The sequence below is a fragment of the Acartia tonsa genome, chromosome 2, assembly GCF_053477335.1.
Source record: "Acartia tonsa isolate MP-2025a chromosome 2, ASM5347733v1, whole genome shotgun sequence".
NCBI classification, from domain to species: domain Eukaryota; kingdom Metazoa; phylum Arthropoda; class Copepoda; order Calanoida; family Acartiidae; genus Acartia; species Acartia tonsa.
Genome location: NC_137261.1, coordinates 33,142,431 through 33,155,769, shown reverse-complemented (window position 1 = coordinate 33,155,769; position 13,339 = coordinate 33,142,431). Strand labels below are relative to the sequence as shown.

Sequence of the window (13,339 nt, the reverse complement as noted above, 5' to 3'; positions counted from 1 at the left end):
TCAATATAGTATATTATTTCTTAAGATCCCTGAGTTTAAGAATCATCAACAAGGATGATAATATCCATAAGTAGCAAAGTTCCAAATTGTAAAAGTAAAAACACAAAAGCAAAAAGAAGAAAAAGCGGCATAACCGACAGACAGACGATTGATGATCAGTGCAGTGGTCATACAAATCTTCACACTAAATATAAGCAGTCTTTGATATCAGAAAATAAAATTGTGTTTATGTGCAGTACTGACTAATCTACAGATAGGCGGACAGGAGTGCGGATTGGTTTCCAAAAAAATTAAATCTTCTATATTTAATAGCAGAAGGGAATAGAAACATTTCTCATAATTTTATTTATTTCAGAGCACTATAGACAGAATAACGGACTAAGTGAGGAATACAACTTTTTAAATTTAAATTAATTGACTTCGCTACTAACATTTAACAGATAAATAAGGATGATAAAATCCATAACCATAGAAGCTCTTGAATTAAAAAAATAAAAGTTAAAGCAAATGAAAGCAAAAAGGGTGCACAAAAGACAGACATAGTAAGTAATGATGCTTAGTGGTATTTGAATCTTTACATAAAAAAATATCTTCGATAAAAGCTGGGAAAATTGTTTTAGAGCATTACCGATAGACTGACAGACATTATTCTTAGAGTATACATGCATTGATCAGCAAGCATAAAATAAGCCTTCTGTTTAACCCTGAAAGATCGAACCCTCTACAAATTCTTAACTGATCTGATTTTATACCTTGATATTTGCATCAGCCTTATACCTTTCCAGTACGGATATATTCTCAAAAACATTACAGACCAGTGAACAACGTGAGCTGTAGGCTAGTATTTTTATACCTGCGACCAACACGCTCAACACGCAGCGCATATGCTCGACGTCGAGTATGTGATGGTTTCGAAGCTAATATCATAACGACCAAGCTAATATTGCTTGATTATCTTCTACAAGAGATGCGTTTCATAATGGAGATTTTTTCTTTGAAATATATTTCGTTATGAAGCAGCAGAAGTTACAAATTTTAAGCGGTTTGGTTGAGATAGATTTAGAACTGTTAAAAAGACATTAAAATTCTTCCCACTGCTGCTATGTCAGGGGCGCGAAATTCATAGTTAGAGTAAGGGGATTGCCTTGTCCCAAGCAGGCGCAACTCATTACCATGCACAGTTAGGACTCCTCATACAAAGGACGTGAATCAAACAGTTGGTTGTCTGATGTGGGCTACTAAACCTAATACCCCGGGTGTTTAGACGGAAAAGAAGAGATTTGGCTCATCCTATTTATCCTGGTTTGTGGGACCTGCCTATAGAGTGCTATGGGCAGCAGCCTCGCCAATATAAGGTAATACATTAGGTACTGTTATGTTTGCTACTAGCGGCTGCTCAGTTCAGCTGTTATTTAGATCCTTCGCTTCACACATCCTGTTTTATTTATATACCTAGGGATATCATAAAAATAAATAATAAATTAGGAATAATTTTTAGGGTTTAATTTTAAATTAATAGGATGTCATACCTTGTAGAGTTTCATTATAATTTTCTTTTTGTTTCCTAAAAGTGATCCTTGCTTTTCTTTTCCATCCGCCCCTAGACAAAAGTATTTGTGAAATCTTGTACCAAAAAGGAGAATGTGCAATTTAGTTGTCTTAACTTACAGAAAGAATGTAAGAAATACACAGCTCAAACTACTAAAAGACTGCCACAAGTAGACCCAATACACAAAATTGTGTATCCTTAAATATAAGGTACCTGACACGAATTCTATATTTATATGTAGGAGTCCTAATAGGAGTTGAGGTTGTCATAACACCCTAATCTACATACCTATACGTTATAAATTGTAGTAAAAAATGGCTCATAGAACTAATAGAGTAGAAAGTCTATATAAAGTGTTATTGCAAAATTTGCTCTGATTAGCCTAAACAATATCACTGTGGGCTATAATTGAATCAAGACAAAAGTAAGTGCCGAGCCCTGAGACCTATGTATGGTGAAAATAGACATAAAACCATTTTATGAAGTCCTTCTTAAAACCTCTCTATATTTGATTTATTTTAGGCTGAATTTTCGTGACCTTTGCAAAGCAAGTGATAAAAATGGCCATTTATTAACTCCCTTCAGGAGTGGTTTTATGAAGAACTTTGTAAAAGCAAAGTTGTTCAGAATTTTAAATAAATAATATTTGCTTTTCTTGTCTTGATTATGCGGCAACTCCTAGGGGGTGAAAATTGAACTTGAAATTTTCAAATCTAATTTTCTCAAAAAGCCCCCGCTGAAATATTTTGGTTTTACCTGGAATCATCATGGTTTTATGTCTATTTTCACCATACGTAGGTCTCAGGGCTCGGCACTTACTTTTGTCTTGATTCAATTCTAGCCCACAGTGATATGCAATATAGCAACACATACATAGCAATTTTAAAAACCAAGTTATCCCTTTTTTAAATTAAAGATATTAGAGTTTATTATTTTTAAAGTTGTAGGAAAATTGAATTTATCTGCTGATGACACATCCCAAACTGTATAATCAACTGTACATTTAAGTAAATCCAGTGTGTGATAGAGAATCCCTGAGATAAGGGTGTGTGTACGTAGTACAACCATGCAACATCAGGGGAAATGAAAAAGGGGACAGTAGCAGAGAAAGTTGTGTAACAGACAACAGTGTTACAAAGTAGACTGAGCATAATCCAGAATTATTGCAATATAAACAAATTTTACTTACCTTTTGCATAATAACTATGCATGGCTCAATTCACATTTCACCTTCATACTTATTGATACCTCGCCAAATTAAAGCCTGACCTGTGCACAAGGCAACTCCTAACTTAGCATAACCTTTATTTTCATTGAGTTACAAGCAGTTTGTAACTAGTTTATAGTTTAGGGGAAGATTCATTAATAGTCCACTGCCTCCTTCTTTTATCTAGTAAGATTAACATTAAATTAGAGGATTGTGAATGTTGTATGGCTGGGAATTTATGAAAGATCTAAAAATGCTTTGCAGTGCATTATGACAAGGGGTATAGAGATGGGATATTGGATCTAAAATTATTTTGTTTGTGCTATCTTAAACCAATGCAGCTTTTCATATTTTGGCAAATTCTAAAAACTGTAATTAACTATTATAATTAGTCCCTTTTTCTGTCTGTTATCAAACCCTAATTTTAATATTATTTTTATGGTCAATTATATACATACTATTCATATCAAAATACTTAATGGAAAATAATCCTCTTTGAACACTTAAATATTTCTGATATATTTAACTGTTTGCCAGGAATTAATGAATCTAGTACCTAATCAACCTAACTTACTTATGGAAATAAAATGACACTTTTGAAACACATGAAACCCTATGGATTCAATGAAAAAATTGCAAAAGCTTAAATAACTCAACTCTCATTGATTTTGATGGTTTAATGTTTATGGTTAGGTTTAGTAATGGCCAGAACCCTGCTAGGTGCAATAAACAATTTTTGAAAATAAGGGGAGTGGTTTCAAAGGTTTTCTTGAAAACCTTACAAATCCCTAACAAGTCGTTAGGAGTTCTATTTGGTGAAATAAATTTTGTAAAAGCTTTAATATCATTGAATACCATTCATATATACGTTTGTAAGTACATATGTTGAGAATTTAGGCAAAAATACTAATAGATGCAAATATAATAGGCGCAAGTCCTGATCCAACCGGCAGCTACTTAAAATGACCTGAACCCCTGCACACTTCTCAGAAGATTTGGTGCAAACTTTTTAAAACAAATTGTATTCATCTTTACAAACTTTCTTTAACAAACTCCACTCTAATTCTGTAGTTGTAATATATAGAATTATCACAGTTTTATTTAGGCCCAACGAATATGCTTACGAACTGTATTGGAACTGTAGCATATAGGCTTTAAACCACTGCAAAAGTGAGCAATGTAAAGCTGTTTAGGCACACAGAGTTAGAGACAATGTAAATTTAACTTAAACTAACAAAACAAAATAAACTTAGACAATGAAAGAAGGGTAGGAAAATTAAATAGAAATATTTTTAAACAAAAAATTGAAGATATTTTTTGGAACACTACACAACCACTATATACTAATGTAGGTTCTTCTAGCAAAGCAACATGTAGATTACTTTTATAATAATTTAATATAATATATTTGTCTTTTTAACACCATATTTGCAAAAATTATAATAGGAAGCAGTTTATTTATTTTTATTTCATCTCAGGCGCTCAGTTAGCATGTTGTTGCAGCCATGCTTAAGGACATAAATATTATGATATTTTGACATGTACTTTTTAACAAAATGAAAAAAAAACAATTCTCAGAAGATAAATAAGAGCAGGGGCGTCCAAGCTTTTTTTTAATTGGGGGGAGGGGGGGTTAATAGAGTACATGGAAATGGAAAGTGGATTAGAGCCCAGCACTAAGAAACAAATATTCTATAAAAAATATAACAAACCAGCAAATACTTTAGCAACACATAGATTCATGCAAAAAATAGAGATCAACTCTATTGAAAAAACTAAATTGAAGAAAACTAATAATTATTTTGATTACCTATTCAATATAAATTAAATCTTTACATGAAACTAACAGGATGTTTCTCTCTCTGTCTGAGTGTAGCGAAGTATCTCGCTAACCACGAAACCGATAAGATTCTACCTTACATTGAAACTTATCATAGGTCTAGGCAATTGTTTAAACTATTATGTAGGAGAATACTACAACCTCAACAAAAGATATCAAATCTAGAAAATTATGTTTAAGAACTGGAAAAATTTACACTACCCAAATAGGAAATTTATCTTGCCTTTTATTTTATAAACTAAAATTTCAGACCAGGGTTGACTTACCCTTCCCTCAAGTACAATCAAATGTTTTATTAAAGTCAAATGAACTGATAATATGAGTTCCATTTTGAACTTGTCAAAGGTTAACTTAGTTGAACTCTTGAAATCAAATTCATAAAGCCTCTTTAAATCCAGAGATCTGCAATTTAATAAAAAGCAATTATTCCTTTATTAGTTTACAATAAAGTAAAGTATAAATGTAGAAGGGATATTAAGGGAAAATAAAATTGCTCAGGGAAGAATTTTTCAGAAGAATTTTTTGCTATTTTTTAGCAAGTCAATACAAAAACCGTTTCATTACCTAAAATTTTTTTCTTAATTACATAATTAATATGAAGAATTACTCTCCCGAATATAAAAATAAAGGCAAAATTGTTTTTGTTGAAATAAAATATTTCTCCCTGAAGACTTTTATGGTCAATGAAATATTTGGGGAATAAACAAATATATTGCTTTAATATTTTTCGTTCAAAATTGACGTACAGCTATAAAATAGCCTGACACCTGCTTAAAATAAAAGCTAACAATACTCAGCTAACAAACCTCAAAGCATGGAAAGATGCTACTTAAAAGATTTTTAAATCTAAAGAATAGCCGCTTAAAAAAAAAATTTTTAAATTTAAAAAACGGTTAAACATTTAAGACTTAGTTTTTCTTAATTTCTTCCAAAACGTAATCATCCTATGACTAAAAATAGAATATTACATAACAATAAATTTGAAATACATAGCATAATGTTCAGAATGCACAATATTGACAAGAATTCTTTAAATATATTAAACAAACACACAAGAAAAGCTTCAGTTCTAATAACCATCTTTCATGGTCTCATTCTTTTTGTATATTATATTTAAACTTGCTAAACTGATTAGTTTTGGCTATTCAGAGATGCATTTTTCTGGTCTCTGGATAATCAAAATATGTAAGATATTTAAAAATCTTTGTATGGTTAGCGGACTATTTATTTTCGAGATAAATATTCATTGTTGCTGAGAATGCAGCTTGAATTGGCCTTCAACTGAATGCTAGCTCTGCATCCAAGGACTAGTACAGAGACATAAATACTGAAGGGGAAAATCAAATCATCTTTTTGAAATAGAATAACTTTATAAATTTATAGACTCAGTAGTCGTAGTTACACACTAGAGATAAGTCCTATTTATGGTTTTAAAAATAAATATACGCATAGTTTATAAAAACGCCTACAATCTCATACGGCTGTTTATATGCAGCCGATCGGTGGCACCTAACAACAGTGTTTTTCTAACAATTTATAACTTTCCTAATGGACATGAAAACACGAGGATGACAACATCCATAAAAATCGAAGCTCTATTATCAGAAGGAAAGACATAAAAACAATAATTCTTGTACAGTGTCAAAACTTAATAAGCAGAACATAAATTTTAATTCTAAAAAAATGTATATATTTGTTGCAAAATTGGGTATATGCAGGATATAAAAAAGGACACAACTTAATTTAAAGGATTTGATTATATAGATGCCTAGCTTATAGTATTGTAACTTGTTAAAATTGGAATCATTAATACAAAAATCAGATGAATAGGAAAACTATATCAGACAAAACTTTTAAATAAAAAATGTTGAGGATTAGCATGTTTTAAATGAATTTACAGTCTTTCTGGTAACGTTTATTGAGTTGTTATGCTTCCTAAATTGTATAATTTATCATGCAAAGTTTGTTATTGATGAAAAAATAATAACATATCCTAATTAACGGAAGGAGCTAACCGTTCCGGACGGACTGACCCTAATTGTAGAAAAGCTTGGATTTAAAAAAAAACATCTAAAAATTTGTCCCTCCCCGTACTATTCATCTCCCAATCAAACTTCACATACACGAAGCTAGAAAAATCATTTTCTCATTAATTAATTTATTAGATTTCTATAACCAAAAGAATCTTTTTTTAGGTAAACATTTTTGCTTTAACAATTTTACTTATCTTTATTTATTGAAACATATTCCTATTATTTTGATAGGTTAGCAAATTTAAAACAAGACATTCTATCAGAATCCTCTTCTGGGAGAGGAGGGGGGGGGGGGGGGGGAGTTAACCCTTCACTGTACATTTTAGTTTTAAAAAGAACAAGTGTTAATTTTGGGGGTATTTTTTCCAGGAGCAAATTATCTTTGTAGAATGGAGGTACCTTCCCCAAAATTAGTTTTTAAAAACTTTCCCTGGACCTACGACCTATTAAAAACCCCTGTACCATTATGGTCATCAACTTACTTGTTCATTTAATTACGTCTTTATGCGTAATAATGTAAATATAAATCAAACAGTTTTGGTACCCAAAAGGTTCAAATTAACATTAGCATATTTGTTCATGTGCTTTTTTATAAATCCAAAGCACCCCAGGAAACACACCCAAAAAAAGGCTTCATTCTTACCTAGGGCCAATATTAATATTAAACTCGAAGACCTTAATAGGAAACGTGTTTAGGGAACATATATCCCACGAAGACATGCTTTCAACCACTACATTACTAGGATTCCGGCTTTTCTATTAATTGAGATTTTACCTATTTGTTTATCAGAATACCTGTCTATATTGTTGGTTGATAAGCCAGGGCACCTTTATTTCTGTGGATTGTGCCTTGCTCAGGACGGGACAGCTGTAGTATTTACTATTGAGGCCAAATATACAGAAATAAAGAATAATTATTCTTCAATATTTTCAGATTATACTCTTTCAATAAAAATCCCATTAATGTAAATATATGTATGGACAAAAGAAGAGTCTAATGTCAAATAAATAAAGGTTTTCTTAAATTTAAATACTTGAAAATTCTGTCAAGACGAATGGTAAAAACCGATGTCTTTCGATTACGAATTTCAATATTTCAATTATAAATACGGCCATCGAAATTGCGATCAAAGGGGGTGGCTAATGTGCCAATTTTCGTTTGGGTTTTAGGTCAGTTTACATAAGTGACAATAAATTAATCATGCTCTTAATGAAATGAACAATCTCTGGGTTTTTTTTATCTTGAAATGAGTAATTTTTGAACAATGAGGTAACATATTGATTGCCATTAGACTGTGTCCACTCCGTTTAAAAAGTATTTTACCAAATCCAACGTTATAGTCTCATTTACTTTTCATTTATCCCTCGGATAACCCAGAATGGTTTAGAGAAAAGGAGAATGACATAGAGAGAGAATAGAATAGAGAAATAAGAGGAGAGAGAGAGATAAAGAGAGTGTGGGAAGTGGGACCGGGTGGAAGTAAACTTTGAAGGCACTGTGAGCAGGATGACCTACTTTTTCATTCAAAACTTTAAATATTTAGTTAAATTGGTGGAATTGCTTGATGTTTTTAAACTAAAAAAATGGAATGTGCAAAATATTATTCTGAAAATATATTTATTTTTTGTATATATATACATGTTTATTAATGAAAATAAGCTTAATTGTATAAAACATTTGTACAAAGGAACTGTTAGCTTTAATTAATATGAAGAGAAAACTACTAAAAAAGTTATAATAAAAATTCTATGGAGGCAAATTAGTTTATGATTTCAGTAAAATAATAATATCTATAACTGTCTCACCTTTTCAATTAAAATCAATCTCTTTTTCCCCCATACAATACAGGATTTTCTGAAGCTTTATCACTTTAAACTTTACTAAAAATAAACTTCATTTGATAGTTTTTTGAAGTAGAAAAATATAGTTTACGTCTTTCAGAAAATATTTAAAATATCTAAAGTTTTGAGCCTTGATTGGTTGCTGGGCCAGAACAGAACAGAACCTGGTTGCTGGGCTCCAAGGGATAGTCACATAGCACCTGAAAATTAAAATGTTTAACCTGGCAGATCTCAAATTTAAAAGAAATTATAATACTAATTGAATAGCAAATCCAAATAGAATTTTAACAGTAATTTCTCCTAACAAATACCTTTCCAGAGAATAACCTAATCTTAACCTATTAAAATTTATCTAATGTATGTTATTTTAAATGGCTGCAATTTACCAAACCCATTTCTTTTAAATCCATTATAATATTTCAAAACTCGGCTGTTTGACTCCGAAAAATTTTTGTGCTAACATTTAAAAGAAAAACTATAATCGTCTTATTTTAAATAACAACCCAATTTGAAAATTCTAACTTGTAAAATCTTAGTGTCGTGAAACATAAAATTATCAACATTCTTAAAATGCATCGTTCAAGAATAAACCTTAACTAGAAGTTTTGTATAAGGTTTCAAATCAATATTTCAATTCTACCAAGATATAAATCTAGAAAAGCTTTGCTTGAAAACACAACCTAATTGTTTATGTTTTCTTTCTTTACTACTTTTAGGTGACAGTAATAAGTACATTTCCATTAAATAATTTTCACTAAATATTGATCCGTGGGTAAAGGAAAATGACAAGTGTGGTAAACAAGGATGACATCATTCATAAGTTGCAACGCACAAGAAATCACAGAGAGACAAACGGTCTAAGTGAGTTACATTTCATCTGTTGTCATAAAAAAACGACAAGAAGAAAGATTGAAAGATATACGAATAGAAAATTATAGTAAAAGAATGGTAAAAATCACGTACTCTTCTTAACGTTATATACAAATAAAAATACGGAAATAATGATCTTTAGAACTTTCTTGTAAAATAAAAAATAATTTAGATTACCTAAACAAAACACACTCGATTATTTTCTGTTGTTAGCTGCACATTTCATGCTTCTAGAGCTATTAGAAATCTAATTAACATAGTAGATTATCTCAAATATCCTTAAATCTTGATGTGAAACTCATTGTGGCAATAGGACTTCAGGATCTAATTTCTGTTCTCTGAAGTTAAATTGGGGCTAAGTCAAGAGACAGTTATAAGCATTATTAAAACCAAGTAATATTTTTAAAAAATTATCTTACATACCCTTTTAAAACCTATTTATTTTCATTGATCCAATTGTTCTTTTACTATAGAATACTATTACCACTAGAATAGAGTATTCAACGTCTAGATTGTTAATAATAATAAGTTATAGACTAAATGAGTAAGAGAAGCTAAGGTCTTACAAACTTTTTTTAAAGTAGAAAACATTTTTCTTTATAACAGAGTATCAAAACAAAAATAAATGACTTTAAACAATTTTTCTGTCTTGTTCTGCTTTTTACATGTACCCCATTCTTTCCCAAACAATAATAAAAAAAACTTGGCACTAAGAAAATATTTAGAGAGTACATCTAAATAAGATTACAGAAATATAAGTTATTCTATGAAACATATAAATTCATATTTCCATGTTTTAAAGCTGTATTCTTGGAGGTAAAACCTACGCAAATAGGAGTATAGTAGTTACAATTTAGAGTATGAAGGTTGAATATCAAAAGAGAAGTATTACCACAATCCCAGAAACATTCCTACAGTTATTGAGATCTTGGGCTCCAAATGGATAGATGTTCTAATTGGAGAACAAAAAAAATTATGAAATTAAATCTAAGTGCAAATAAACAAAGATTGATAGATTATGACAAGAATCAATATTTCGTATAGGGTTACACTAAGATTCCCTATAGGCTTCTATTAAATGTGCAAAAAGACTGGTTTTTATTAAATATTCAAAAAGAAATATTAGTTTATGATTCAAATTATCATATATAAGCTATCATAACCAAAAATATTTTACTACAGCAGCGCTATTTACGAACATAAATCTCATGAAGGCTATTAGTTATTTGATATTTTTATGGATTTATTAATTTGTAGGCCGAGTTGAACAACGACTACTTTATATTTGTTTCCCTTTTCATATCAACAAACAGGTTCAATCATTCTGAATTAATAGATCAGGACAGAGCAATCACATCATGCATGGAAAATATAAATAGAAAAGTTTATTGCAGTATTAAATAATCTCCAATTACTATTAAATTGTCGGATTTAATTGTCTGTAAGAAGAGGAGAAGTTAAAAATGTATTTTTTCATCAATTGAAATTTTCTTGAAATATATATTTTTATACAGAATACATGTCCCTATATCAAATTCTCCCAATTAAAATGTGTAAAGTTTGTACTATAATATTGATAAACATTTTAACAAGAAACCTTATGTTTACAGTTAAGCTAAGGAAGGGAGCCAAGGACGGTAATTTTTTTTTCTTTGTGGTTGGCAAAAAAGTTTCAAATTTTTACTCGTAAATCAAATAAAGATCTTGATTTATAAAATTAACATTTCTAGTCGGAAAACACAACAATATTAACCATTTAAAAATTAGCTTTAAAGATTACAAAAAAGGATTGACACATTATATTTATTTTTACTAGATTATATGTTGTTATACAATATACATTTAATCAATAACAAGAACATTATAATTTTATCACATTGTCTTTTTCAACTTTTGCTAATGAACTTAAACAAATATTAGATTAAGTTGGAAAACGAATAAAGGTTTTCAAAAAAAGAACTAAATATTATTAGAAATAACCAAGACCCAATATTGCACATGGGGCGGTTGGTGCTCATAAATACATTAAAAACCGATTTATGCGCATTCACTTTATCCGTACGATTTCTATAAATTACTGGTTCTTAACTGTTCTAGATTATTTTTAGCCTTGCTCAGTCGTAAGCTATGCTTGCTGCCTGTGGAAGGTCCGCTAGCAAGCTCAAGTCCGTATATAAATGCCTTCCTCATTTTCCGACTTTATCTAAGAATCCAAGTGCAAATCTTAATATAAAATAAATATGCAATATAACAATCTGCTCAAACTGAGACAAAATATTCTAATTTAATAAGTAGTTCTACTATTTGCTATCCAGAATATTAATCTTATGAAAATTTTTTTTTATGCATTTATTACAAAATTCTTAATTTAAACTCTACATTTGAAGCACCCCACAATCATCAGATTTTTGAAGTAAATTTTAGTTTTCTGATAATGTAATATGTTCTGTTTAGGAAAGCCTAAAAAGGTTATTACAGGACACTGTAGGATAGTTATTGGGAGATTCATCCCATAAAGATATTTGAATTGATTGCTTTTATTTTTCTTTATTAATTTAATTAAACACCCAATAACATATCTTTCTACGCATTAAAAAGAATAATATGCTATTGATATTCATTTAGCAAGTATTCACAAAAACTGATCATTTTAATACTTTCAAGACAAATTATACATTAACTATTTGTGTTTTGATATATTTTGAATTCACTAAAGGGAAGAATTGTGTTTCTTTTTCTAACCCAACCTAACAATATCAAATTCAAAGTCAAACCCTTTTACCTTCAAGTGTCTTAGTTTTATCAAATAAGTTTGACTTTCACAAAGTACTTAATATACAAAAATCAAAGAAAGTCGACCAACTTGATCAGTTAACTCAGAAGATGAGAAGGACGGGGGAAAACTTTTAATACCAAATTTTTCATATTTACTATGTAATTAAATGACACATGGACTTGAAATGCAAAGAATTCCTTACTTAGGATAGTTTATAATTTATATGTGTTTTTACTTCTAAAATATTTTTAAAACTAAGCATTTTAGACACAATTTTAAGTGTCATAAGATCACATTAGTACCTAATATTGACTAAGATGGGGAGAAATTTCAACCCCCCCCCCCTTTTTTTTTTCTTTCTGAAAGTAACATATTGGTCCCTCCTTAGAGGAAAAAAAAATAAACTGCATGAATAGCACTTTACGCACCGGTCTAAGGCAACTAGACTAAATTATTCACAACCAACAAAAAAACAAAAAAAATAACAAACTAGGAAATATGACAAATAATATTACAAAAACAATTTTCTCTATAAGCAGCGCAGCAATTTACAAAACTGTTAAAAATATTCAGTAATATAATTTTTTTTGCAGTGGTTTTGTATCACGCATGAACTATAGGTACAATATTCATAAAGCACTAGAAGTTTGATCTAATCAACATAGCTAGAAAATATATGTCTATTTAATAGATTGCACGAATAATATTATATAAGGGCATTAAAAAGTATTTAAAAAAAAAATTGTCACAACATGAGAAAAAGTACGCAGATTTTTATTAGGAAAATTAATCTACGCATTTGTACTTAAATCCATCATGTCTAAATTTCATTTAAAGCCTTTTTCATGTCCCATTATAACATTTAGAATAAAAAAACTACACTCACATCATACATAGAATAGATAGATACAGTTTAAGATACTAACATTTTAGAGATAAAATTCAAACAGAATATTTGATCTTAAGTACAACGATTAGACTTGATGTTTTCTACGATTTATAACAAGTTCTTTTAAATATCACATTATCTTTGTTGATGCTAACATTTATAACAAACAATCAAATGCATAAAAGCAATTCGATTTCTGTATCATTTTATACAAATAGAAAAGATTAAGGCTTAAATAGTTATGCTTTAGATAAAATAACTGTCTATGAATTAAAGACATATAATACACATAATTTGGTTATTCATAATATTTTTAAATTTTAACTACATTCA

General features: G+C 29.6%; 2 protein-coding genes and 1 long non-coding RNA gene across 11 annotated transcripts in view; 2 read left to right on the top strand and 1 right to left on the bottom strand.

The window, feature by feature from the left end:
* LOC145311644 (UDP-N-acetylglucosamine transporter-like) overlaps window positions 1–13,339 on the top strand; it is a 384,555-nt gene that overhangs the window by 282,030 nt on the left and 89,186 nt on the right. The gene's annotated exons all lie outside the window — the stretch shown is intronic.
* LOC145311638 (uncharacterized) overlaps window positions 1–13,339 on the top strand; it is a 368,391-nt gene that overhangs the window by 282,018 nt on the left and 73,034 nt on the right. The window lies entirely within an intron of this gene.
* Window positions 12,686–13,115, bottom strand: LOC145311595 (uncharacterized). Its single transcript, XR_013876712.1, has 2 exons — window positions 12,978–13,115; window positions 12,686–12,797 (listed from the first exon to the last, which is right to left on the bottom strand). It is a non-coding gene; the product is annotated as an uncharacterized LOC145311595 (long non-coding RNA).